At 39.1% G+C, this 24834-nt stretch overlaps 1 long non-coding RNA gene across 1 annotated transcript in view; it reads right to left on the reverse strand.

The window, feature by feature from the left end:
* Positions 1-24834, reverse strand: part of LOC141548395 (uncharacterized) — a 273611-nt gene that overhangs the window by 17813 nt on the left and 230964 nt on the right. Inside the window, exon 10 of the long non-coding RNA XR_012483927.1 lies at positions 8752-8883. This is a non-coding gene — a long non-coding RNA (uncharacterized LOC141548395). The remainder of the gene's footprint in view (positions 1-8751; positions 8884-24834) is intronic.

Raw genomic sequence — 24834 nt, forward strand, 5'->3', positions numbered from 1 at the left:
CCCTCCTGGCATATATTACCCCTCATAGCCACCCTCCAAGGATTGGATATTGCTTTGCTTTGTCCATTTTTCTTTCCTTATTTGGGCACCTGGTCTCTCTCCTGGAGTATGAACTCCTTCAACGCAGGGACTTTCACTTGTCTCTGTGTCCCCAAGGCAGGGCACTTACTAGGAAGAAAATAAATGCTCATTAAGAGAGTATAGGGTTTCTCTGCAAAATGAGCAGGCCAATTCCTTTGTCTAGTAGGAACTCTCTATTAAGACTCCCCATCACCCCAACAGAATATTATCATTTCTGTTTATCTTCTCTAGTTCTGGCTTAATTTGGATCTCTTTAGCTGGCCATAATGTACTTTGTAAGTATGTTTGCTAAATGGGATCTGATGATTTATTTTTTTATTTGGGGGGGGGGGGAAGGGGGAAAGGAAAGTCCAGATCTGTGATCTCCTCAGGACAAGGAAATCAAGATAAGGAAGTTCCCTCTGTCAAGGCAGTCTTTGGAGAAGGGATCCCAAAACTCTCTAAAACTCCTTGCAGGAGAGATTCTCCTTGAACCCTGCGTCTGTGGAATAACATTCTGTTATCTAGTTGAGTGTGGAGCTGGAGAATTCCAACCCTATTGAATTAAGGAGATTCATTCAATTCTATTGAATTCCAGCTCAAATTCCACCCAGCAGCCCCACACCGGGAACTGCCCTCGGCTGTAGCCAAGGCTTCTCTTATAGGAAGAGCCTATCTTAAACCCTCTCCTTGCAGAGGATCTAATATGCCATGCCCAGGAACCTCTCTCTCCCCCTGGCATAGCAGCAACCCTCTGCCCGCTGAAATAATATTCTCTTTATCTCTTTCTCACCCATTTTCCTAATAAGACTTTATACCTCTCTGTCGGGATTTCTCTGCTAGAAACTTTACTTCTCTGCTGGGACCTCGCCACCAAGGAATTCAGTCTTTCTATTCATGCCTATCAAAGGCTGACTTCCCAATGCCAATAATAATAAACTTCTTTTGCCAGTCTAGCTTTTCGGGTTTGTAAATTCCTTCATGAAGGACCTCTGCGTCACCAGAAAGGGTTCCCACAACTCCCTATCCTGCGCCAAATCCTAGGGGGATTTAGGGGAGCCAATCCTCTTCATTTGGTTCCCTGAACCCCAAACCTGCCACTAACCCCATCACTGAACTCCCACCAGGAACCCTAATCTCATCATTTGGTTCCCTGAATCTAATCTCATCAAGTTCAGCAGCTGCTCTTTAGCCTAGAGTTGCCCAAGATTATAGAAAGTGTGACTTGTCTACAGTCACACAGCCAATTGGGAGCTGTCTCTTATTGCTCTGAACAGCCCCCTAGATAGGGTCTCTGGAAATTTCCCATGCAAAGCTTTTCTCAGATATCTTTATTTTGCCATACTGTATTTAATGAAGGTGGAACCTATATTTGATTAGTGGAATCTGACAGACTGATTGCCAAAGGGGCAGAGTGAGGTCATGGAGATTGTCCTAGACTAGGAGCTAAAAGAGATGAAAATCAGTCAGCACACCCGAGTTCTAGACTGGACTCTGTGACCTTCGCCCATAAGTTTTCTCACTTGGGAAACGAGGGGAATGAGCCGGCTCAACCTACATTCCTGGAGCAAATGAGATCCTGCCGGAGAAAGGCCAGCACACAGCTGGTGAATGGAGCCGGCAGGCGTCTTGACCCTTACCTAATGAGGCTGCTCTCAAATAATCCCGGGGGTTTTCCACCATACGCATCTATAGCTTAAAAGAGAAGACCAGGAGACCAAGGCAGGTGCTCAAATGGTAGCCCCCCACATGTGACTGTTGCTTGGAAGCCCGTAAAACAGACTTCCCTTGTATGAAGATGCTCCTAACCTACTGGTAAAATCCAGCCACTAAGAGTGCCAGTGGTCAGGGCCCTCAGAAGGCTAGCACAACCCCTTCGTCAGGCAAAGAAACTGAAGTCCAGGAAAACAAAGGGACTTAGATTTAGATCTAGAAGGAACCTGACCCCAAGGCCAACACTTTTCCCACTGGACCCCAACAGTAAGGAGAAAAGCTACTTGGGCCTCTGAGGAGAAATCCTAAAATCCTCCTGGTAAACCTTGCTGCCTTAGGTTTGTTGTGAGTCATCAACTTATCAGCTTTGGTCAGCAGGCCAAATAGGTTTTTCCCTGCTCAATGGATCCAGTGCCTCACTTTATCAATCTTTGTTCACAGATTTCATGTCCCATTTGTAGCCCAGATTAGTTCATGAAAAAGAAGGCATCATGTCTATCTCCACTCCCATCTCCCACCGCGTACCACTCAAGACTTCTTCTCTGAGCACCTGCCATCCTTCGGTTCTACCAAAACAAAATTTAATAGTGCCTACTATATGCCACATTGGATGAGGAAGACAAAAGCGAAACCCAACAGTCCCTACCCACAGATACCTTCCATTTTATTGGGGGCAAGCCAAAGGGAACAAAAATAAGCCAACCCCTCCCCCCAAAAAAAAACGCATTCATTGGGGTGGGTGGGGGGATCACGACCAGCATGGATGGATGAAGTCACAAAGGGTATTTCCCATACTAAACAAGGGAAAGGGACCTGTATGTGCCAAAATGTTTGTGGCAGCCCTCTTTGTAGTGGCCAGAAACTGGAAAATGAATGGATGCCCATCAAGTGGAGAATGGTTGGGTAAATGATGGTATATGAATATTCTGGAATGTTATTGCTCTGTAAGAAATGACCAACAGGAGGAATACAGAGAGGCTTGGAGAGACTTACATCAACTGATGCTGAGTGAAAGGAGCAGAACTAGGGGATCATTATACACTTCAACAATGATACTGTATGAGGATGGATTCTGATGGAAGTGGATATCTTCAACATAGAGAAGAGCTAATCCAGTTCCAATTGATCAACGATGGACAGAATCAGCTACACTCAGAAAAGGAACACTGGGAAATGAGTGTGAGCTGTTTGCATTTTTGTTTTTCTTCCCCGGTTATTTTTACCTTCTAAATCCAAATCTTCTTGTGCAACAAGAGAACTGTTCAGTTCTGCACACATATACTGTACCTAGGATATGCTATAACATATTTAACATGTATAAGACTGCCTGCCATAGATGGGGAGGGGGTGGAGGGAAGGAGGGGAAAATTCGGAACAGAAGTGAGTGCAAGGGATAATGTTGTAAAAAATTACCTATGCATAGGTACTGTCAAAAAAATGTTATAATTATAAAATTAATTAAAAACAAACAAACAAAAAAAAAACAACAAAGGGTATTTCCCATCACTAAGAGTGTCCTAAAAATCATACTGAATGCCACTGCCAGGTAGTCTTTGGCCTCTGTGACTTCTGAAGGAGCACGGTGGCTGCCTTTTCCACATGCAAAGGGCTAATGTGTCAAAGACACACTTCCTTCGTTCTAGAGACTGGGGTTAAATGACTTGCTCAGGGTCACACAGCTAGGAAGTGTTAAGTGTCTGAGTGCACATTTGAACTCAGGTCCTCCTAAATTCAAGGCTGGTGCTCTATCCACTGCGCCACCTAGCTGCCCCCATCTAGAGGACTTCAATATACTTATCAACATTACCTTCCTAGTCCTCAATCTATTCGGCTGCCATCATTTAATCCTCCACTGCTCCATCAGCTATACACAGTAACAGTGCTCTCCTTGGATCACACACAAGTAATTTCACTCTGATGCTCAAGAGTTCTGTTTCCTTTATCAAAATCTTTCAGCTTTCCCTTACATCTTATATCCCCTAAAATTATTCTGCAGCCTTTCCATTCCCTTTTCTCCCTCTTTCCCTACATCCTTTTCCTGGTCATTATCCCCAAACGGGCCATACCCTTCTCGCTATACCATCCTGACCCTTTGTTGAAGCAGCTCTCATCTGCTTCCCTTACACTCTCCCCTCTTGAATTACCTTGTCACTTGGGCAGACCCTACCCTGGGATTATTGCCTCCCTTTGCCTCCGGGATGCTTTCTGACATGCTGTTCCCAAACAGAACAGGAGGGCATGGAGGAATGCCAGTGACTGGACTCACCTTCACTTTCTGCTTGTTAAGCTCATCCCAATTTTGCTCCACAGCAGAGCAGCCCTCTCATTCTTTTTCATTGCTTCCCTTTCCCGTGCCCCAGGGAAACCATTACAAACCTTTTATTCTCTCCTCAGCCCGCCTCCTATAACACTTCTCCCAGTTCTCTCTACTGAACACTTTGCTTTCTACTTCATCAATAAACAAACAATAATGGCTCCCCTTCACTGGGAACTTCCTATTGGCTTTACATCCACCTGACAATCGTTTCCAACCAACTTCTTATTTAATGACAAGGGAGCCCTTCTGCTCTAAGATGCTAACCCTTCCCATGTACCTTTGATCCCATTCTCTCCTGCCTCTCTCCTGCAGATTGATCCTCCTACCATATTCTCTTAAGTTCTCCCTATCTACTGACTATAAAGATGCTTAGGTCCCACCCCTATCCTTACAAAAAATGATTCCCTCAGTAGATCCTCCCATGCCCACCAGCCACTATTCTGTACCCGTATTCTGCTTCCTAGGGAAAGCCAGGTGGCCCAGTGGATAGAGCACTAGCTGTAGAGTCGGAAAGACGGGGGTTCAATTCTGAACTTTTACTACTGACATTTACTAGCTCTATGACTCTGGGCAAGGCACTTAAATTCTGTCTGCTTTGCTTTCTTCACCAATAAATAAGGATAATAAAACATCTACCTCTCAGAGTAGCTGAAAAGGTCAAATAATATAAAACCGGCAAAGCACTTAGATACAGTGCCTGACATAGTAGGCAACTAATGAATGCTTGTTTCCTTCCTTCCTTTCTCAATTAAACTTGCAGAAGACCTGTCAACAATCAACACCCTGCTAGCCTTTCTTCTCTCTCTCTGAGGGAAATTACCAAAGACTCTCAATGAACTGCCCAGCCATAGGGCCCCATTCTCAAATCCCTCTGGACTTCTCTGCATCCTGTAACACTGCTGAACACCATCTCTTCTGGGGTCCCCTTTCTTCTCTGGGTTTTGGAAACTTTCTTTTCTTTCTTGCTCCTCTTCCTTGTCTGACTGCTCTTTCTCTGTCTCTTTTGTCGGCTCTTCATCTCTACCATTCCTCCTCACCAAAAGCATGTCCCAAGACTCTGACCTGGGTCTTTAAAAAGCTAAGCAATATGGTAGACAATTACCATTCCCCTGCTATTGGTTAATGGATCGGAATTGATGTGGCTGGATTTTTACTCTACCTTATTTTCAGAGACTAGCTCCATTTTTGCGATGGAGGGCTCTGGTACATCTGCAATGGAGCACCTCTGGACCTAAGCTGAGCTTCCCTGGCTCCTTTTCCTGGCAGTTGGGCCTAAGCGCTCAAGTGCTCATGCTTTGGGATACTGAAGCAAAGTCCCTTTCATCAGTTACTGAGTTGAAAGAATTGCCCATCTGCCACAAGGGGCCAACTTTTCTCACTTGCCTCTTCTCTTTTTGCCTACTGAGCTTGTGACACTCTGTGAGACTCTCTTTGATTGAGGGGAAGAAAACTCCCCCCAAACCTACCTGTGCTGGCTGCTCACACATGAAAACAAGAGTATGTGCTCGGGTCTCTGTATAATTCATATACTTTGTTTTTCTTTTCCTGAGATTAGGTGATTGGCAAAGAGGTCCTTTTTGGGAGGGGTTTTGAGAAACACAGAAGACCTTGAATTCTTTAGGTAGCTCCAACTATCCTTCGATGGGGGACAAAGTGCCCCCGTATCTCCTGCAAACGTGATTCCAAAGAGATGACAGCTCTCTGATGAGAGGCTTGGCCCAAGTCGTGGCCAGCCTTGCCAGAAGACATGAATCTTCAGGGAGTGATTTGCACAGGGCACAGAGAGCTGGTGAAATAGAATGTAACAATCCCACTTAGCAAGCCTTAGTTTTAATGAATCAACTCCCCTGGAGAGGATCATCAATTTCCCAACTCTGATTTAAGTCTTGGCTACCATGTGCTTCCTTAGGAGTCTTTTGCGTTTTAAACATTTTTTTGGTGGGGAAGAAAAACAGTGGACACCGTGCTAAGTAACTTTCTTCCCCTTTTGGATAGACCCTCAAGAGGAATCAGATATAAGGTTGAAGGGCTTTTTCTGCTGGGTTCTGAGATGGAGGCACAAAGATCCTGAGACGAGAAGCTAATCGAACCCCCCAGTCCCAGATCCCCCTGCTCCAGGCCGGAGCTGGTCTGCCGATTAGCCCCATTACATCTAATTGTAAGTGACACTGCTACTAAATGACCTGTTTTCTATCTCTTCCTCAAATCCCAGGGGAATACTGAGCACTGCTAAAAATATCCTTGCTGCAAAGTCGAGGTTAGAAATCACACTTTGGGAGATGAGGGGTGGGGGCAGTGAGGGACTGGTGAAACTTCAAGACTTGAAGATTTCTTGTTTCCCAGTGACTTTGTGGCCACCTAGCCAGGCTCTGGGGTCAACTCCAACTCAAAATCTCAAAACCACAAAAGACGGGGAAAAAGGGAGGAGAAAGCACCAACCTACCCTGACAAGACCGACGGGAAGATAAAGTATTTCCTTCACATGGCTCAACTGCCTGCCACCCAGGATGCGACCTATACCTTTGTGAGAACTTCCACAGATACCACAGCGGGCTAACCAAGTAAGGACGGAGCATCCAATGGTGTAAGAGAGAAAAAGTCCATATATGTCACACACAGAGAACTTGAAGCTCAAAAAGGAGAATGGTCTCATTAAGGCATGCTAATTAAGGGCCAGGCCTGCAACTTGACAGACCCCTCAGAGATCTTATGCTCCACCTTCCTTTGCCCAGCCCTCTTTCAGAACTCCTTTCCCCACTTCTCTTGCCCTCAGATGGCCCTGCTCCCAGACTGCACACACCTAACTCTCCAAAGTCACTTGTAAGCTTCACATTGAGTCATCTCGACAGGTTTTCAATGCCGGCCAAAGGGATAAAGTGCTCCAGTGTAGTCTTGGTGTTATCATCTTAAACTAAGTCTCTCTGGATGAGTCTGATCTTCCTAATCAATGGCTCTTTATACCCATACAGGCCATAAAAAACAAAACAAAACAAAACAAAAAACTGCTTCCTACATTTATGGCACCGTCCTATAGCCCAAAACACCCAGATTTAAGATCAAGAATAAGATGACGATGCAGTGCCCATCACCCAGTGAGGGAAAACTCACGCTACCAATCATGTTGACAAATTCTTCTGCTACTCTTAAATGTCGTTTTGCTAACGAGAAGAGAGAATGTAATAGCACTAGGACTACTATATAGCTCACAGAGCTTAAGGGAACTAGCCACGGTTACAGAGGCTGGGGCTGAGCCCCAGGTCAGGGTGAAGTCACCTGATTCTCTGATGAAGAGATTTTCAAAAAATTATAAATATCACTTCTCTCCACACACATCACTTTGGAAGACATATAAAACCTATGCTTCATAACACATTGAAATATACTGAAAAGTCTGGTGTTTGTTCCTGCACTGTCCCACCCCTCCACCTCACCCCCGCCAAAATCACTTCCCTATACACCCAAATATCAACCATACCAAAATTTCGTATTTAGATATGTTTAAATACATAGAGAAACAACTGCTCTTGGTTGTCTCTTATGGTATCAAGTGGCTGTACAGTCAGCAAAGGAGCCTTAGCAATGGGGGTCAGATCCACAGTCATCCAAGAGGCTGAGCCTCCCTTTTGAATGCCATCTTGAAAAAGAAATGTTTCTTTAGAGCTCCAAGTTGGCTTTCATCACACTTATGTAATCAATATATATTCTTTCTCTGTAAGTATATCTCTATCTCTGTATCTATATCTCAGCACCTAGCCATAGTTATCTCTATTAGCTCTATCTACTTCTATATCTATCTATCTCTAGTGAAAATGGGAGCTAATCCCAGAGGCGACACTTAGTTGGATGTCTGGGTAGGTTGCTAAGATGGAAATAAGCAATTACTTTGGGTGCTCAGATCATAAAACTAGAAGTTATATTCAGGTAAAGAGACAGGAGCTCCCTACTTCCAATACCAATACCAATACATTTATCAACCATCAATAGACAGCATGAGGTTTTGAAAAATACGTATATATCCTGTGAGCCTTTTTCTTTGTTCAATTCATCTTTGACCAGGACCTAAGCTGGAAGATTGATACCGGCTAGGCAAACCACAATAGCTGGGGGGTTGAAATAGCGAGCAAGTTGCAGCAGTTCTTTCGGGCAAGCACTAAGAGCATCGATCAGATCTTGGACAAGATCCCCTTCTCATCCTCTACCTTCAACATCAGTCATATGCAATGAATGTATCTAGAGGACTAAAAGATACACGTAGGCCAAATACAGACAAATTTCAGAAGAAAGACAGAATGTTGGTGGGAGACTCCAGAAGGGAGTCACTGGTCTCTTTACACATGCGATTCACTCTCATCCACCATCTCACTTCTTCCTTTGGTTACTATGTATATTTGAAGGAGAGTGTGTGTACTCTGCATATTTGGAAAGATATTCTGTAGCCACTTTATATACATCCTAGTAAACGCCCTTTCTCAAATTTAATTGAAGTCTAATGGCTGGTTGGAGTAAGTGACTGGGCTTCAATAACTATTGATCTCTTTCGTCATCATTATATGTACCTCTGATCTGTTGTCTGGGAAGTAACAGAAAGTGACATGAAACCTGAAATATGTGTGTCATATCAACAGCAAAAACCATAGAAAAGGCAGAGGTTTCCCACTTACCTGAAAATTTCCACAGGCTGGCCAGGACTGGTTTAAAACGCAGGACAGTTCAACTGATGAAGCAGGTTCCTCCTGTCAATTTGAAGGGTCCAGATGGCCTACCATTTTGCTTAAGGTTGGCCTGAAGAAACACTGAAAAGCAGAGAGAAAAAATCATTTTGTTACCTGGATATTTCACTGAAATGATAGGGGACATTCAAAGGCATTGGACACTTACTTTGAGAGAAACTCAGTTCTACAGATCACACTCCATATGCTATGTGCAAAATACTGTATTTCTCTGTTAGGCAAACTCCTTAACGTACCGATTCCTAGAGCTGCTGGGTTTCAGAGATGGGTTTGGTGCCACAAATTCACTTTCTGTCAGCTTCTAGACAAAAAGTTGAGTTCATTTCTTCACTAGCGGAACTAGAAGCGGAAAGGGAATTTTACCAGAAAAAAGAGAAAAAGTTGAGCTAAAATGAGGGAAATTACAGTTCATAAAGATGCAAAGGAATCCATTATATTTGAAAGAAAGAAGAGAAGGGAAAGAACATTGTGTGAATCTTACTCTCATCAGATTTGGCTCAAAGAGAAAATATTAGACATTTCTGGTTTACAGAGAAACTTCTCTCACCTTACTGAAAAGTAAGAGGAGAAAGGCAAAAAGGGAAGCAGTAGGCTAAATAGAAGGAAAAACAGAAATAGGAGGGGAAAGGTATAAGGAAAGGGGAAGGACTCCAAAAGGGAAGGGCTGCTTGAGGCAAGTGGTGCTCACAAAGTTAAATCCTGGGGAGGAGGGAAAGGGGAAAAGGAAAGACAAAAATATAATCTAGGGATAATAAGATGGTAGGAAATACAGAATTAATAGTTCTAACTGTAAATATGAATGGGATGAACTCTCCCAACAAGCAGAAGCAGATAGAAAAATGGATTAAAAGTCAGAATCCTACAATATGTTGTTTACAAGAAACACATTTAAAGCAGAGTAAAGATAAAAGGTTGGAGCAGAATCTATTATGCTTCAGGTAAAATAAAAAAAGCAGGGGTAGCCATCCTGATCTCAGATCAAGCAAAAGCAAAAATTAATCTAATTAAAACAGATAAGGAAGGAAACTATATCTTGCTAAAGGGTACCGTAGATAATTAAGCAATACTAAACATATACTAAATATTAAACATATATGTACCAAGTGGTGTAGCAAGCAAATTCTCAGAACTAGAAATTAGAACTAGACAATAGAATTTTAGAAAAGATAGGTATGATAGACTTTTGGAGAAAATTGAAAGACAGAAAGGAGTACACTTTCTGCTCGGGAGTTCATGGAACCTATATAAACACTGACCATAAAACCCTCAAAATCAAATACAGAAAGGCACAAATAGCAAATGCATTTTCTCAAATCACGAGGCAATCAAAATTACATGCAAGAAAAGGCCAGGGGAAAATAGACCAAAAATTAGTTGGAAACTAAATATTCTGATCCTAAAGAATGAGCCAGTGAAACAGCAAATCATAGACACAATTCATAATTTCATCCAACAGAATGACAATAATAAGATAACATATACCAAAATTTGTGGAATGCAGCCAAAATAGTAATAAGGAGAAATTTTATATCTCTAGAGTCTTATGTGCAAAAAATAGAGAAAGAGAAGATCAATGAATTGGGCTTGCAACTAAAAAAGCTAGAAAAAGAGAAAATTAAAATCCCCCAATCAAATAACAAACCTGAAATTCTAAAAATAAAAGGAGAGATTAATAAAATTAAAAGTAAAAAAGTTTTTGAATTAGTAAATAAAACTAAGAGTTTGTTTTATGAAAAAACATACAAAATAGATAAATCTTTAGTAAATATGATTAAAAAAAGGAAAGAGGACAATCAAATTGTTAGTCTTAAAAATGAAAAGGGAGAACTCTCCACCAATGAAGAGGAAATTAGAGCAATAATTAGGAGTTACTTTACCCAACTTTATGCATGACTATCTCCAAAAACATAGGCTTCCCATATATTAACAGAGGAGGAAGTAAATTGCTTAACTAGTCCCATTTTAGAAAAAGAAATAGAACAAGCTATTAATCAACTCCCTAAGAAAAAATCCCCAGGACTAGATGGATTTACATGTGAATTCTACCAAATATTTAATGAACAATTAACTTCAGTGTTATACAAACTATCTGAAAAAATAGGGGATGAAGGAGTCCTACCAAACTCCTTTTATGACACAGACATGGTACTGATACCTAAACCAGGTCGATCGAAAACTGAGAAAGAAAATTATAGACCAATTTCCTTAATGAATATTGATGCAAAAATCTTAAATAAAATATTAGCAAATAGATTATAGAAAGTCATCCCCAGGGTAATACACTATGATCAAGTAAGATTTATATCAGGAATGCAGGGCTGGTTTGATATTAGGAAAACTATCAGTATAATTGGCCATATTAATAACCAAATTAACAAAAACCTTATGATCATCTCAATAAATGCAGAAAAAACATTTTATAAAATCCAACACTTATTCCTATTAAAAACACTAGAGAGTATAGGAATAATGGACTTTTCCTTAAAATAGTCAATACATGCTAAAGACCATCAGAAAGCATCATACGTAATGGGGAAAAACTGGAACCTTTCCCAGTAAGATCAAGAAGTGAAACAAGGTTGCCCACTATCACCATTATTATTCAATATTGTATTAGAAATGCTAGCCTTGGCAATAAGAGTCAAGAAAGAAATTAAAATAATTAGAGTAGGTAATGAGGAAACCAAACTATCACTCTTTGCAGATGATATAATGGTATACTTAGAGAATCCCAGAGATCCTATTGAAAAGCTATTAGAAATAATTCATAACTTTAGCAAACTTGCAGGATACAAAATAAATCCACATAAATCCTCAGCATTTTTATACATCATCAACAAAATTCAACAGCAAGACATACAAAGAGAAATTCCATTCAAAATAATTGTCAATAGCATAAAATATTTGGGAATCTATCTACCAAAGGAAAGTCAGGAACCATATGAGCAAAATTACAAAACACTTTCCACACAAATAAAATCAGATTTAAATAATTGGGAAAATATTAAGTGTTCTTGGATACGCTGAGTGAATATAATAAAGATGACAATGCTCCCTAAACTAATCTATTTATTTAGTGCCATACCAATCAGACTCCCAAGAAACTATTTTAATGATGTAGAAAAAATAACAAAATTTATATGGAAGAACAAAAGGTCAAGAATTTCAAGAGAATTAATGAAAAAAAAAAATCAAATAAAGGTGGCTTAGCTGTACCTGATCTAAAACTATATTATAAAGGAGCAGTTACCAAAACCATTTGGTATTGGCTAAGAAATAGATTAGTTGATCAATGGAATAGGTTAGGTTCACAAGACAAAATAGTCAATAACTATAGCAATCTAGTGTTTGACAAACCCAGAGATCTTAACTTTTGGGATAAGAATTCACTATTTGACAGAAACTGCTGGAAAAACTGGAAATTAGTATGGCAGAAACTAGTAATGGATCCACACTTAACACTATATACCAAGATAAGATCAAAATGGGTCCACAATTTAGGCATAAAGAACGAGATCATAAACAAATTAGAGGAATATAGAATGGTTTACCTCTCAGACTTGTGGAGGAGGAAGGAATCTGTGACCAAAGAAGAACTAGAGATCATTACTGATCACAAAATAGAAAATTTTGATTACATCAAATTAAAAAGCCTTTGTACAAACAACACTAATGCAAACAAAATTAGAAGGAAAGCAACAAACTGGGAAAAATTTTTTACAGTTAGAGGTTCTGATAAAGGCCTCATTTCCAAAATATATAGAGAACTGACTCTAATTTATAAGAAATCAAGCCATTCTCCAATTGATAAATGGTCAAAGGATATGAAGAGACAATTTTCAGATGATGGAATTAAAACGATTTCCGCTCATATGAAAGAGTGTTCCAAATCACTATTGATCAGAGAAATGCAAATTGAGACAACACTGAGATACTACTGCACACCTGTCAGAATGGCTAAGATGACAGGAAAAAATCATGATGAATGTTGGAGGGGATGTGGGAAAACTGGGATACTTATGCATTGTGGGTGGAGTTGTGAACGAATGCAACCAATCTGGAGAGCAATTTGGAACTATGCTTTAAAAAGTTATCAAACTGTGCATACCCTTTGACCCAGCAGGGTTTCTACTGGGCTTATATCCCAAAGAGATACTAAAGAAGGGAAAGGGACCTGTATGTGCCAAAATGTTTGTGGCAGCCCTCTTTGTAGTGGCTGGAACCTGGACAATGAATGGATGCCCATCAATTGGAGAATGGCTAAGTAAATTGTGGTACATGAATGTTATGGAATATTATTGTTGTGTAAGAAATGACCAGCAGGATGAATACAGAGAGACCTGGAGAGACTTGCATGAACTGATGCTGAGTGAAATGAGCAGAACCAGGAGATTATTATACACTTCAACAACAATATTGTATGAGGATAGATTCTGATGGAAGTGGATATCTTGGACAAAGAGAAGATCTAATTTAGTTCCAATTAATCAATGATGGACAGGATCAGGCACACCCAGAAAAGGAACACTGGGAAATGAGTGTAAACTGTTTGCACTTTTGTTTTTCTTCCTCAATTATGTTTTACCTTCTAAATCCAATTCTCCCTGTGCAACAAGAGAACTGGACGGTTCTGCACACATATATTGTATCTAGGATATACTATAACATATTTAACATGTACAAGACTGCCTGCCATCTAGGGGAGGGGGTGGAGGGAGGGAAGGAAAAAGTCGGAACAGAAGTGAGTGCAAGGGATAATGCTGTAAAAAAATTACCCAGGCTTATGTTCTGTCAATAAAAAGTTATAATAATAATAATTAAAAAAAAAAAAAAAAGAAATCTGTAAGCACTCGTATTATACTTTGAGTCTAGATTTTCCCCAATGTGGATAATGGAATCTCAAATTCCCATAATAGCTCAAGGTCCTACAAACATATTGCTGAGTATAGGGCAGTCTTTATTTTATTACTAAGAAAGTGGAGAAGATACAGAATATTCAAATGAACAATCAACAACAATAACCCAAACAACCTCACATATAAATAATTCAAATAGCACATCATCATGCACATCATCTCCCAGAAGGGAACAAACATGAGGGTGCTGTTAGAATCGGTTTTTGAAATTCTGGGAAAAGTCCTATACAATATTCCAAAGTTCCTACTGGTCATGAAGTCAGCATTCAGGGTTTAGAAGAAAACTGAGAAAGACAATTTCAGGAACCAAAATTATTTGGTTATAGAATTTTCTTCAATGAGTTTAGTCATGGAAGGGAGGCAAGATCACTTACAAAATAGCCAGGCAAGGAATATTCTTCATTGGAAGAAATCAAGATTCTCAGAAGCAATGAATATGTTCAATGGCTCTCTTTTGTCTGTTTCAGATAAGAACAAATGCTGTCTGATGCTAATTGATCCCTTCCTCCATACCCCAGGTACTCCAAAGTTTGAGGAATAATAGTTTCCTTTTTACATTATTAGTATAGATTAATTTACATAAGACTCTGGTGGTATAAGGTTTTCAATTCTTTCTCTTTTTAAGCTGGAGGTCACTTGATACTGATTCCCAGGATGGGCGGAATGCAATGGAGTTTCATCTCTTCTATGTAGCCCTTCCTCCATTTTACAAGTATACTTTCTTTTTCTCATAAACCCAAAGAGCAAACCTTTCTAAACTCATGTAGTTTATTTATTTATTTTTACCATTCCTTTCTCTTCATCATCTTTCTCTTCCTTTTAAAACTCTGAGAACAGAATACCCTCACTGTTTGCCCCTACCCTAAAACTTCCCTCAAAAGTCTTCGATGGTTCTGAAGGAACACTTGTTTCTTCTTTCCCTATCTGTTCTCCTAACATAAACCACTTTTTCCTCAGATAATGTACCTTCCCCTCTAAATTGACTCATGTTATTTAAAAGTTCCACTTAGCCTTGGTCTAAAAGTCTTATTCCATTAAAAAGTCCATTTTAAAACATTTCCCCTGAAATGCTTACAAGTCTTATTCCATTAAAAATCCATTTTTCTCAAACAGAGATTGTTTTGAAGAGCTTTTAGGGCACAAGCACTAATTAGCAGAAATTATGATTTTGGTCTGTCATGATCTTGAGGTCTGTGAAAATAAGTCACATAAGGAAAATTAAATTCTATTTAATTTTTCTATTTTCCATTAATTTTCTCCCAATTCTGAACTCCCAAAGACTTTTCATATACAACACAAAACATTTTCCATATACTCAGGTTTAGACAGTAAGTTGTATTTTTTGACTCTTTGAAATAGTTATTGTTTTGTTTTCCATGATCTCCTCTTGTTTGTAGTATGAGCTTCTAGGTCTTGTGATCCCATTTGGCTCCTCAGTACTTGCCATTACTGGTTTTTTTTGATGCTTGAAGTAGTTTCTCTTTGATGTGGGAGGCTGTGGATTTTGGATATGATGATCTTTCATTTTGCAGAAATAATGTTCTAAGACATCTGGGCCCATTTTAATCTAGTATTTCTTGAAAAGTACTGTCTAGACCTAAATTTATCATGTTTTTAGGTATCCAATTCTTTTGACATAAGATTAAATTTTTTATATCCCTTAAATTCTTATATTTTTTAATCTTGATTTTGTTTTAATTTAATGAACAATATCTTCCTTCTTCCCTTCCTCTTCCTTCCTTTCCCTCCCTCTTCTGTGAGGCTATTTCCCTTGGGACTTTCATTTCCAGACTCAGGGAAGTTACATTACAAGGCCTTTTCTAACCTCTCCTCTCCTTTTCCAGGGTCCTTCTGCTTGCTCCCTCCCAACACAGTGAAGCAAGCTACATATATCCTTCCATTATCACTCCAGCCTGTTGCACAGGGACTGGCTGACTGGCTGGCTTGCTTGCTGCCAAGTAACATATTTTCTCCTTCCAATATTAAGTTTACCATTTCAGTCTTCTAAGCTACAATTTCAATTTTCTAAAGCATTTCTTCTACAATTCTTTTCCTTTGGGGTTTTTCACTGTTCCCTGCAGGCTTCCTCCCTCAAGGCTTCCAAGATCCCCATTTTGAGGCTTCACTCTCTCTCCACACTCCAATCTGTGGTTTTCTAAATCTGTCTGGATCTTCCTCAGTGGCCCTGCTCTTGTGCCACTTACATCAACACAGAGACTTGACATGCAGGAGTTACACATGTCTCTAACCTTTACTGATGATAGGATGGCTGGGTAGTATCTGTTCTGTACTAACATTGTTCTTTTAATGGAGATAATTCTTACTGACTTTGTGGGGTGGAAATAACTTCACTGAGCTGTTTTTTAGTCATTTATTTAACCTGGTAAGAATTTCAGATTTTGGTTAGGATCCGAATGGTATGACTCCCTTTGTTAATATTTATTATGTGAAGAAATTTTCTCAAGGTCCAAAAATCAATAAAATGTGATGCAAGGCTGAGAATTATGTATACCTCTTCCAATTTAAGTTCAGTAAATGCTGCACTGGAGCACCAGATTTTTTCCCCCTAAAATTCTACTCAACTCCTCTATTTTTTTGTGTCAATTGTTTTCTGACTTCTTAGAGGCAATTCTTTCTTGGACCTTTATGGGTATATTTGACACACCTTCTTTGCCCAGCCTGATCAAGAAAGTTTTTATATAAATTTATTATATGTTGTATGTGTATGTATATACATTTTATTTCCTCTATACACTTTAATAGTATTCTGTCTTTATTAAGTCTGGGTAACACAATTTCAGTCATGACCACTTCAGCTTTCATTGGTATATCCTATGTATTTTTATAAAATGAGTTCCCACAATTTTGTCAGTTTAGCAGAATAAGACAATTTTTAAAATGGCAATCAGAAGGAGGCTTAATTAAGGTTGGGAACTTAGCCGTCATTGATACATAGAACAATTTTCTTATTCACACATTAAGTTTATCCATAGATACTGAAAAATAAAGATGCTAAAATAAAGTTTCTCCTATATTTTTACAAAATCACTTCATGATATGAACAAAGAAGATCAGCAAGTTAAATATTTTTATTAAGATTTAAAGCTGCAGATGTAAAAGACCTAAAACTGTACTATAAAGCAGCAGTCATCAAAACTATTTGGGACTGCCTAAGAAATAGAGTAGTTGATCAGTGGAATAGGTAAGGTTCACAAGACACAGTAATCAATGACCATAGAAATCTATATTTGATGAACCCAAAGACCCCAGTTTCTGGGATAAGAACTATTTGACAAAAATAGCTGGGAAAATTGGAAAATAGTATGGCAGAAACTAGGCACTGACCAACACCTAATACCCAATACCAAGATAAAGTCAAAATAGGTTAAAGATTTAGACAAGAGTGATAGCATAAGCAAATTAGAATAACAAAGGATATAATCTGTGGACTCAGATCAGTGGAGAAGGAAGGAATTTATGGCCAGAGAAAAACTAGATAACATTCTGAAATGCAAAAGGGATAATTTTGATTATATTAAATTAAAAAGTTTAAACAAAACCAATGCAGACAAGATTATAAGGGAAGCAGAAACCCAGGAAAAAAAATTACATCCAAGGGTTGGGAAAAAAGCCTCATTTCTAGAATATGTAGAAAACTGACTTAATTTTACAAGAATACAAGCCATTCTCCAACTGATAAATAGTCAAATAACATTAATAGACAATTGTCAGGTAAAAAATTAAAACCATTTCTAGTCATATGAAAAAATGCTCTAAATCACTATTAAAGAAATGTAAATTAAGAAACTGAGGTATCAGCTCACACCTCTCAGATTGCCTAAGATGACAGGAAAAGATAATGATAAATGTTAAAAGGGATATGGGGAAAGTGGGACACTAATACATTGTTGGTGGAGTTGTGAACTGATCCTACTATTCTGGAGAGCAATTTGGAACAAGGTCCAAAGAGTTATCAAAGTATGTGTACCCTTTGATGCAGCCCAGTTTCTACTGAGTTTGTATCCTTAAGAGATCATAAAAAAGGCAAAGGTGAAAAAATGGTTCTTCAAACTAGGTAGAAGTTTCAAACTGCTCTGTGGAAATTAAAGACAAAGGAGGGGTTGAAAAAGATGTCCAGAGAAAATAGTCAATGGTTTATACAGCCTTATGAGAGAAGAGGGCCATATAATTAAAGCTAAGATTCTGTTAGAACTCATTCATTCACTCAACAGATAGCTCTGTCTGGGAGGGCAGGACTGGTCCCAGCATTAAGAGGCATTTCACAATTTTTTTTTTTTTTGAGGCTGGGGTTAAGTGACTTGCCCAGGGTCACACAGCTAAGAAGTGTTAAGTGTCTGAGTTCAGATTTGAACTCGGGTCCTCCTGAATTCAAGGCTGGTGCTCTATCCACTATGCCACCTAGCTGCCCCGCATTTCACAAATATTAATGTCATGAAGACGTGTCCTGCATGTAGGTGTATGGAGAAGAAAAGCAAAAAAAAAAAAGAAGTTTCACCATAAATGTTTTCAGATGGGGCAAAACATTTGAAGGAAGGGAATAATGACAACACAGATCATAATTTAACATTGTTAGGAGTCCAATTCTTCTTGTGTAAGGTCCTGGGAGGAAAGACATGTGATAATTGTGTTGTATGGTGGTTTAATTCTAAGCAAGACGACAAGGCTAGGCTCAGATACAGCTTTAACTCATGAGAAAAAAAACCAGTCTCTTCTTGGGAGGGAGGAAGGAAGGAAGGAAGGGAAGAAGAAAAGGAGGGAGGGAGGATGTAAAGGAAAGAAGGAAGGAAGGAAGGCAAGATTTATCAAGCACAAGAAGGCCACAGTATATGGCTGAAAAGGATGTGAAATATGATGTGGATGGGATAAGAGTTTTGAATTGATGACTTGTCACTTTAATTTAACAAACACCTATTAACCATTCTTATATTAAATACACTATGCTAGGCAGTGGAAGTAATCTGCTAGTCCAATATTAATGCAGCATTAGATTATATTCTCATTTGTTAATATTCCTTTGGACAATAAGAGACTTGCTGATTTTGGTAAGTTGACCATATTTATGTATGTTTTGTGTCAAGTACACGTACACATACACACACACACACACACACACACACACAAATGCGTGCATTATAAAACTTGATGCTTTGGTCAATGGAATCAAATTCAAATGTAAAGGGTAATGATATGAAGAACATGAAACATTATCAATGCCACTGTAGTAAGATAAACTCATAAAATATGGAGCAAGTCATTTAACTTTAATATCTTTTTATAGGCACTCTCCATCTCAATATATGTAATAGTAGGGGAAGTATCATAAGCTGCATTTAGTGTAATGAGGACAATTTCTAATGTTGAACAAGAAGCATTTTTGTTGTTCAGTTGGGTTTGGTTCTGTCTTTTTCTTGGCAAAGATATAGGATCAGTTTCCCATTTCCTTTTCTGGTTCATTTTACAGATGGAGAAACTGATATTAACAAAGTTAAATGAATTGCTCAGGGTCACATAGCTAGTAAGTATTTGAGGCTGGATTCAAACTCAAGTTTTTCTGGTTCCGTGTTCAACAGTGTTCACTGCCACCAAGTTCCAAAGTATAGTGGAGATAAAAGCAATTTCTTACCTCACAGAACAAGAAAGCAATTTATGAACCAAAAAGTCTGAAGTGAATTAGAGCTTCTGTTGATGATCTTCTTGATATTAATTCTTCTTTGTATTGAAATGGCACAAATAATTTATCAAAATCTCTTTTGTTCTTGCAAGATTATTGATGTATTTCCCTTCAAGGTAACGCAATCCTTTCTAAGCCAAACTAAACAATATAAGTTTGTTACTTGGAAAGTTTGTCTTCAGTACAATGCCTAGCACACAGCAAGCACTTACTAAATGATTACTGATTGATTGAATTCATTTATGAGAAACAAAATAGTTAACTAGCTATATGTCTGTCTTTCTGCTTGTTATCTGTCTGACAAGAGAAGAAGGGAATTGAAGTACCTATCTAGACTGTTCATTTTGATCGGATTGGTGTCAGTCAGACCAGGGCTTCTTAAACTTTTCCCACTCAGGACCCCTCTTTGCCCCCAAATTTTTACATGACCCTGGATATTTGGGTATTTGTAACATATATATATATATATATATATATATATATATATATATACATACAAATCAAACAATTACTGGGAAGAAATCATAATTTCAGGACCCCTGCATTCTCATATGGGACTGAAACCCATATCTACAGCTTTTCCCACTATTTTTTGTACATCATCTCATTGGATTCTCACAACCCTGAGAAGTAGGTACATGCTGCCCATTTTACAGATGAGAAAAGAAGCACAGAGAGATTCAGCAATTTATCTATGATCAAATAGTAATAAACAGCTAGGACGTTTCTGAGGGATGATTTTGAAGCTAAGTCTTGCCAAAGTTCTGGCCCAGCATTCATTCCACAAGCACCTGAATCATTATCATTATTTTTACTGGTTGCTCTGCCTATAAGGCAGATCAAACCATCACTGAGACTACTTTTTTCACACTGCGATGAAGAAAACTCAGAAAGTGCCTCAGAGGCTTCTGACTCTGCTTCTATCCCAGGTCCTGCATCCTGCATCCAGGTCCTCTATCCCAGAGAAGGGGCTCCACTTCCTCTGCCACCACCACGCACCACCTATTGCCACAAATAGTCAGGGAAGACCTGGGAACAGCAATATCTCCCAGGCCCCTGGCTCTGCATCTTAGCCAGCTCCTGAAGTCATCACAGGAAGAAACCCCTGTGGAGATGCTACCTAGCAACCACGTCCGTGGTTGCTACAGTCACAGCTGCTGAAGGAAGGCAGACCCAGAAGAGCAAATTCCTACCACTCAAGGCCTTGGCAGTGGCAAGCGGTTCAGGATCAGAAAGAGATTTGGTTTTTGCCAGTTGAGATGACACTAAAGAAAATACATTAGCATCTGCCCCACCTTTAGGCCCAGCAGATCTTCCCATGGGACTCACAACTGAAACCTGCCATATATGTATTGGCCCATCTTCCTAGGACGTGAGATCCTAGAGAAGAGGACTAACCTAGCTTTCCTGTTTGTATTCCTGGCACTTGGGGCAGGTTCTGTGTTGAGTAAATTCTTATTAAATACTTTGGCTTTTTTCTTCCTAAAAAAAACCAAAAAACAAAAAAAAAAGGTTCAGTTCCCAAGTCTCTCCCTTCCTCCCACCACCCTTCCACCCATTAGCAGGTAAGCAATATAATAAGTTACACATGAAATCATGCAAAACATATTTCCATACTGGGCAGGGAATAGTTTTTCATCCCTTCACTCTAACATGTATATATCTCCCCTGTACTCCCAACAAAACCAAAAATAAACTCACCCAATCCTAAATCATCTCTTGGCCTGTTTCCCAACTTATTATTTTATATGGTGTTTTGCCTTCACTGCTAAACTTCCAGAAAGCTAACTCTGTAATTGCTGCCTCCATTTTCTAACCATCTACCTCATCCTCTTGTGATATGGCTGGTGACCTCAGCACTCCCTGAAGCAGCTCTCTCTGAAGTCATCGGTGACCTCTTAATTGCTACCTTTTCAGGTCATTTCCCATGTCTCCCACTCTTTGACGTCTCTGAAGCAAGTGCCACTGTGAAGGTCACTTCTCATTGCAGTTAGAGCACTCACTTTTTTTTCTCAATAGGACCCAATCCCTTCTCTCCCACAAAGTTCTATCGCACTCTTGCATCAGCCCAAAGGTTTACTTTCTCTCATAGGAAGAAAAGGAAAAAAAAAAAATCTAGTCAGCAATCTATCTATATTTCTTGTCCTGGCCTCTTCTATCCCAATTTCTCCTCATCCCACTGGAAAAGTTCTTTATTATCATCCTGTCATATACACACATACACACTATCCCCAATAGCTCAAAAGTACACTAAGACTTTTGGGACAACCTACATAAATTTATAAATAAAGGAATCCCATACCACCAAATAAAAATTCCTGTCTTCTTCCTCATCTTTTCTTGCTTTACAACACTGCTTTCTGCTCTGTAGATTTTACAATTTTCTGACATGCTCTTTGTCTCCTTTTTGTACTGGCTCCATTTGGGGTCATTTTCTCAATAATCTGGGTTTGGGAGAGGCAAACTGCTTTTCTGTCATATTCCCAGATTTCCTTCCATTTTCTTCAAAATATCTGGGGCTGCTTATTATTCACATAAATGATTTTAAAATCCAGACTTGAAAAAATCCTATAATTTGGACTTTTGCTTTTTTGTTTCCAGGCTGTCCTTTATTTCAAATTAGCGAGGTTTTACTCTAATTCTTTCCTCATTTATTTTCTCTGCAATATGCCAGATCAATTATTTCAAATACACATCAAAAAGATATAGACTATAAATGTCAAGATAGATGTAAGTTGGGGAAAATGACTCGATAGAAAGATTATAATATGTTGGAAATGTCATTTATGATTCCATTTAATGAATGGGTAATTAGCAGCTCTGTATAACAGCTCAGTTCTTAATGGATTCTTTAGTGGATTAACTACATGCCTCACGCATATTATGTAAAGTTTTTTTTTTTTTTTTTAAATGTTCTTCTGTAATAAGTAATCTTTTGCCCAGCACTAATGAGAAAACTGGGCAGCCTCGGCTAGGTCTGAGTGATTTCTTTTTCTGTACTTCCTTTATTAAGCTAAAACAGCTGAACCCTCGTCAGCACCCAGAGCCTATGCTATGGCAGGGGGCCGATCTGAGGCTCAGCCACACACCGCGCTACAACCCCTGATGACAAGTTTCAAGCATATAAGAGACAGGACTTGGTTGTCATGGAACAGCCTCTGTAGATGTGACATTAACTGAACCACCTTAGGTGTGAACCCATGATCTTTTTCTCATTAAGACCATGCTCTAACTGAGATAAACAGGAACCCACTACCTACTACTTTCTTTTAAAAGCACTGACTAATAAAGATGACTCATAAGCCAGTTCTTTACAAATAGGATTCTAGGTAAAATGTGCGTTAATGCAAAATTCAGAGCTATGGATGGGAACTGTGATTTCATTGGCTATTGGACAGTGAAATGCAGGCAGGTCAGCCCCTTTTCTCAGAGTATGAGAGGGCTGCCTTGTATACTAAGAGCTCCAGTCACTTGCCCAGGGGCAGACAGAAGTCGGACCTGAACCCAGGTGTTCTTGAATCTAAGGCCAGAACTCTATCCATTGTTGCTTAATGGAAAATTTGAAGAATTGAATAGCGAGGGAGGAGGATTCCGGAAAGATGGCCTGGTAGATCAGTAAATTTCAAGCTCACCAGATTTCTCCCATAAACAGAACAAATTTGAACCTCAGGGCAAACAGACTGATGAAAGATCTAGAGGACTGAGTGCAGAAAATGGGTCCTTCTGGCATAACCCTAGAAGATGTGAAGAAAGAGCAGAAGCCTAGAATTAACCAATGTGAAGCACAAACACCTCCACAGTAATGATAGAACAGGAGGGGGAAACAGAGACAGAAACGAATCCACCCATCCCCACCTCAAAGAGATCCCTTGCAGAAAACACACAGGAACATTATTGCCAAATTTTGAAACCCCTGGGTCAAAAACCAAATTCCACAGGAAACAAGGAAAAAGAAAAACAATTCAAATACAGTGGGGCTACAATTAGAATTATACAGGGCTTATTAGCCGCTACAATAAAAAACCTCAGGTACTGGAATCAGGCAATCCAAAGAATTAGCCCTGCAACCAAAACCAGCATTCATCTTCAGTAAAATTATCCATGATGCTGAATGAAAAAAATGGACATTCAACAAACTTGAAGATTTTCAGGACCTTCTTTCAAGAAAACCCAAACTCACCAGAAAGTTTAACATATAAGAGTCGATAAAAAGATCCATTTGAAGGAATTTAACATGGACAAATTGTTTATGGTTTTTTTTTTACACGGAAATGTATACCATATGTTTCAGAGAGACATCAGCAATTAGGTAGATCAAAAGAATGACTGGGCAGAGTTGAACAGACTCTCAAAAAAAGTAAAACCATCTAGAAACAAGGTTAAAAAAAAAGTAATTATGCAATATAAATGATGTGCAGAAGAAGAATAGACACAGAGGCACTAGAGGGGGGAGGGGGGCTCATGGTTCTGAAAACCTACTTATATGAGGAATGGGTTAAATTCACAGCACTGCACATATGCTTTCAAGGGTACAATGCCCCCCAAAATCTACAAAGAAGTAAGGGGGTGGGATGGATGTAAGGGGAAGCAAAGACGAGTGTTAAAGTGTGTGTGTGTGTGTGTGTGTGTGTATACACATATACACACACACACACGGGTGTATATATGTATATAACATGTCTATGCCAGTTTGGGGGAGATGAGGAGAAAAAAGAATAAAGTAAAAAAAAAATACACAGCACAGAACAAAAGAATAACTTACAAGGAAGCCACAGAAAAGATGGACACTCATGAATATCATGTTTTCTGCTATTATATCTCCTTTCTTGTACTGGTCATTTATTGTTATATATTTTGAATCCTCCCTGATGTTGCGCTGGGCATTTGACAACATTCTGTTTTCCTTTTGGGTGGTAGGGAAATGGTGAGGGCTCACCATTTAATAAAAAAAAGCTGGAGAGGGTTCTAGAGAAAAGCAAAGTTTATTGCACATTCTCCCTGGAAGGGCATCCCACCCTTCCAGCAGACAAGAAGCGCCTCCTGTGGGCAGGACAGCACTTTAATCTCTAAGGCATAACAACCCCTCCCACCACTGACCCTCCTCCTCATTGGCTGAGGGTCTCACATTCTAAACTCGAGATCTACCCATGAAATTGAACTTGACCAATAAGTACATAGGCACCCATATTTGGCTGAAATAGGGAGGAGATATCCTGGGAGGGGAACACAATTATGCACTTGACTCAATGTTCAGAGTCCTTCAGGCCTGCTCAAACTCTGAAGTAGATGAAGCCTTACTCGATTTTCACAACTGTCTTGAAAGATCTCACCTCATCTCATTCACTTTGTTTTCTGTTTGTTTGTTTTTTTTTTTTTTTTTAATAAAATAAAATTTAAACAATTTCT

The sequence above is a fragment of the Sminthopsis crassicaudata genome, chromosome X, assembly GCF_048593235.1.
Source record: "Sminthopsis crassicaudata isolate SCR6 chromosome X, ASM4859323v1, whole genome shotgun sequence".
In the NCBI taxonomy this organism is placed as follows: domain Eukaryota; kingdom Metazoa; phylum Chordata; class Mammalia; order Dasyuromorphia; family Dasyuridae; genus Sminthopsis; species Sminthopsis crassicaudata.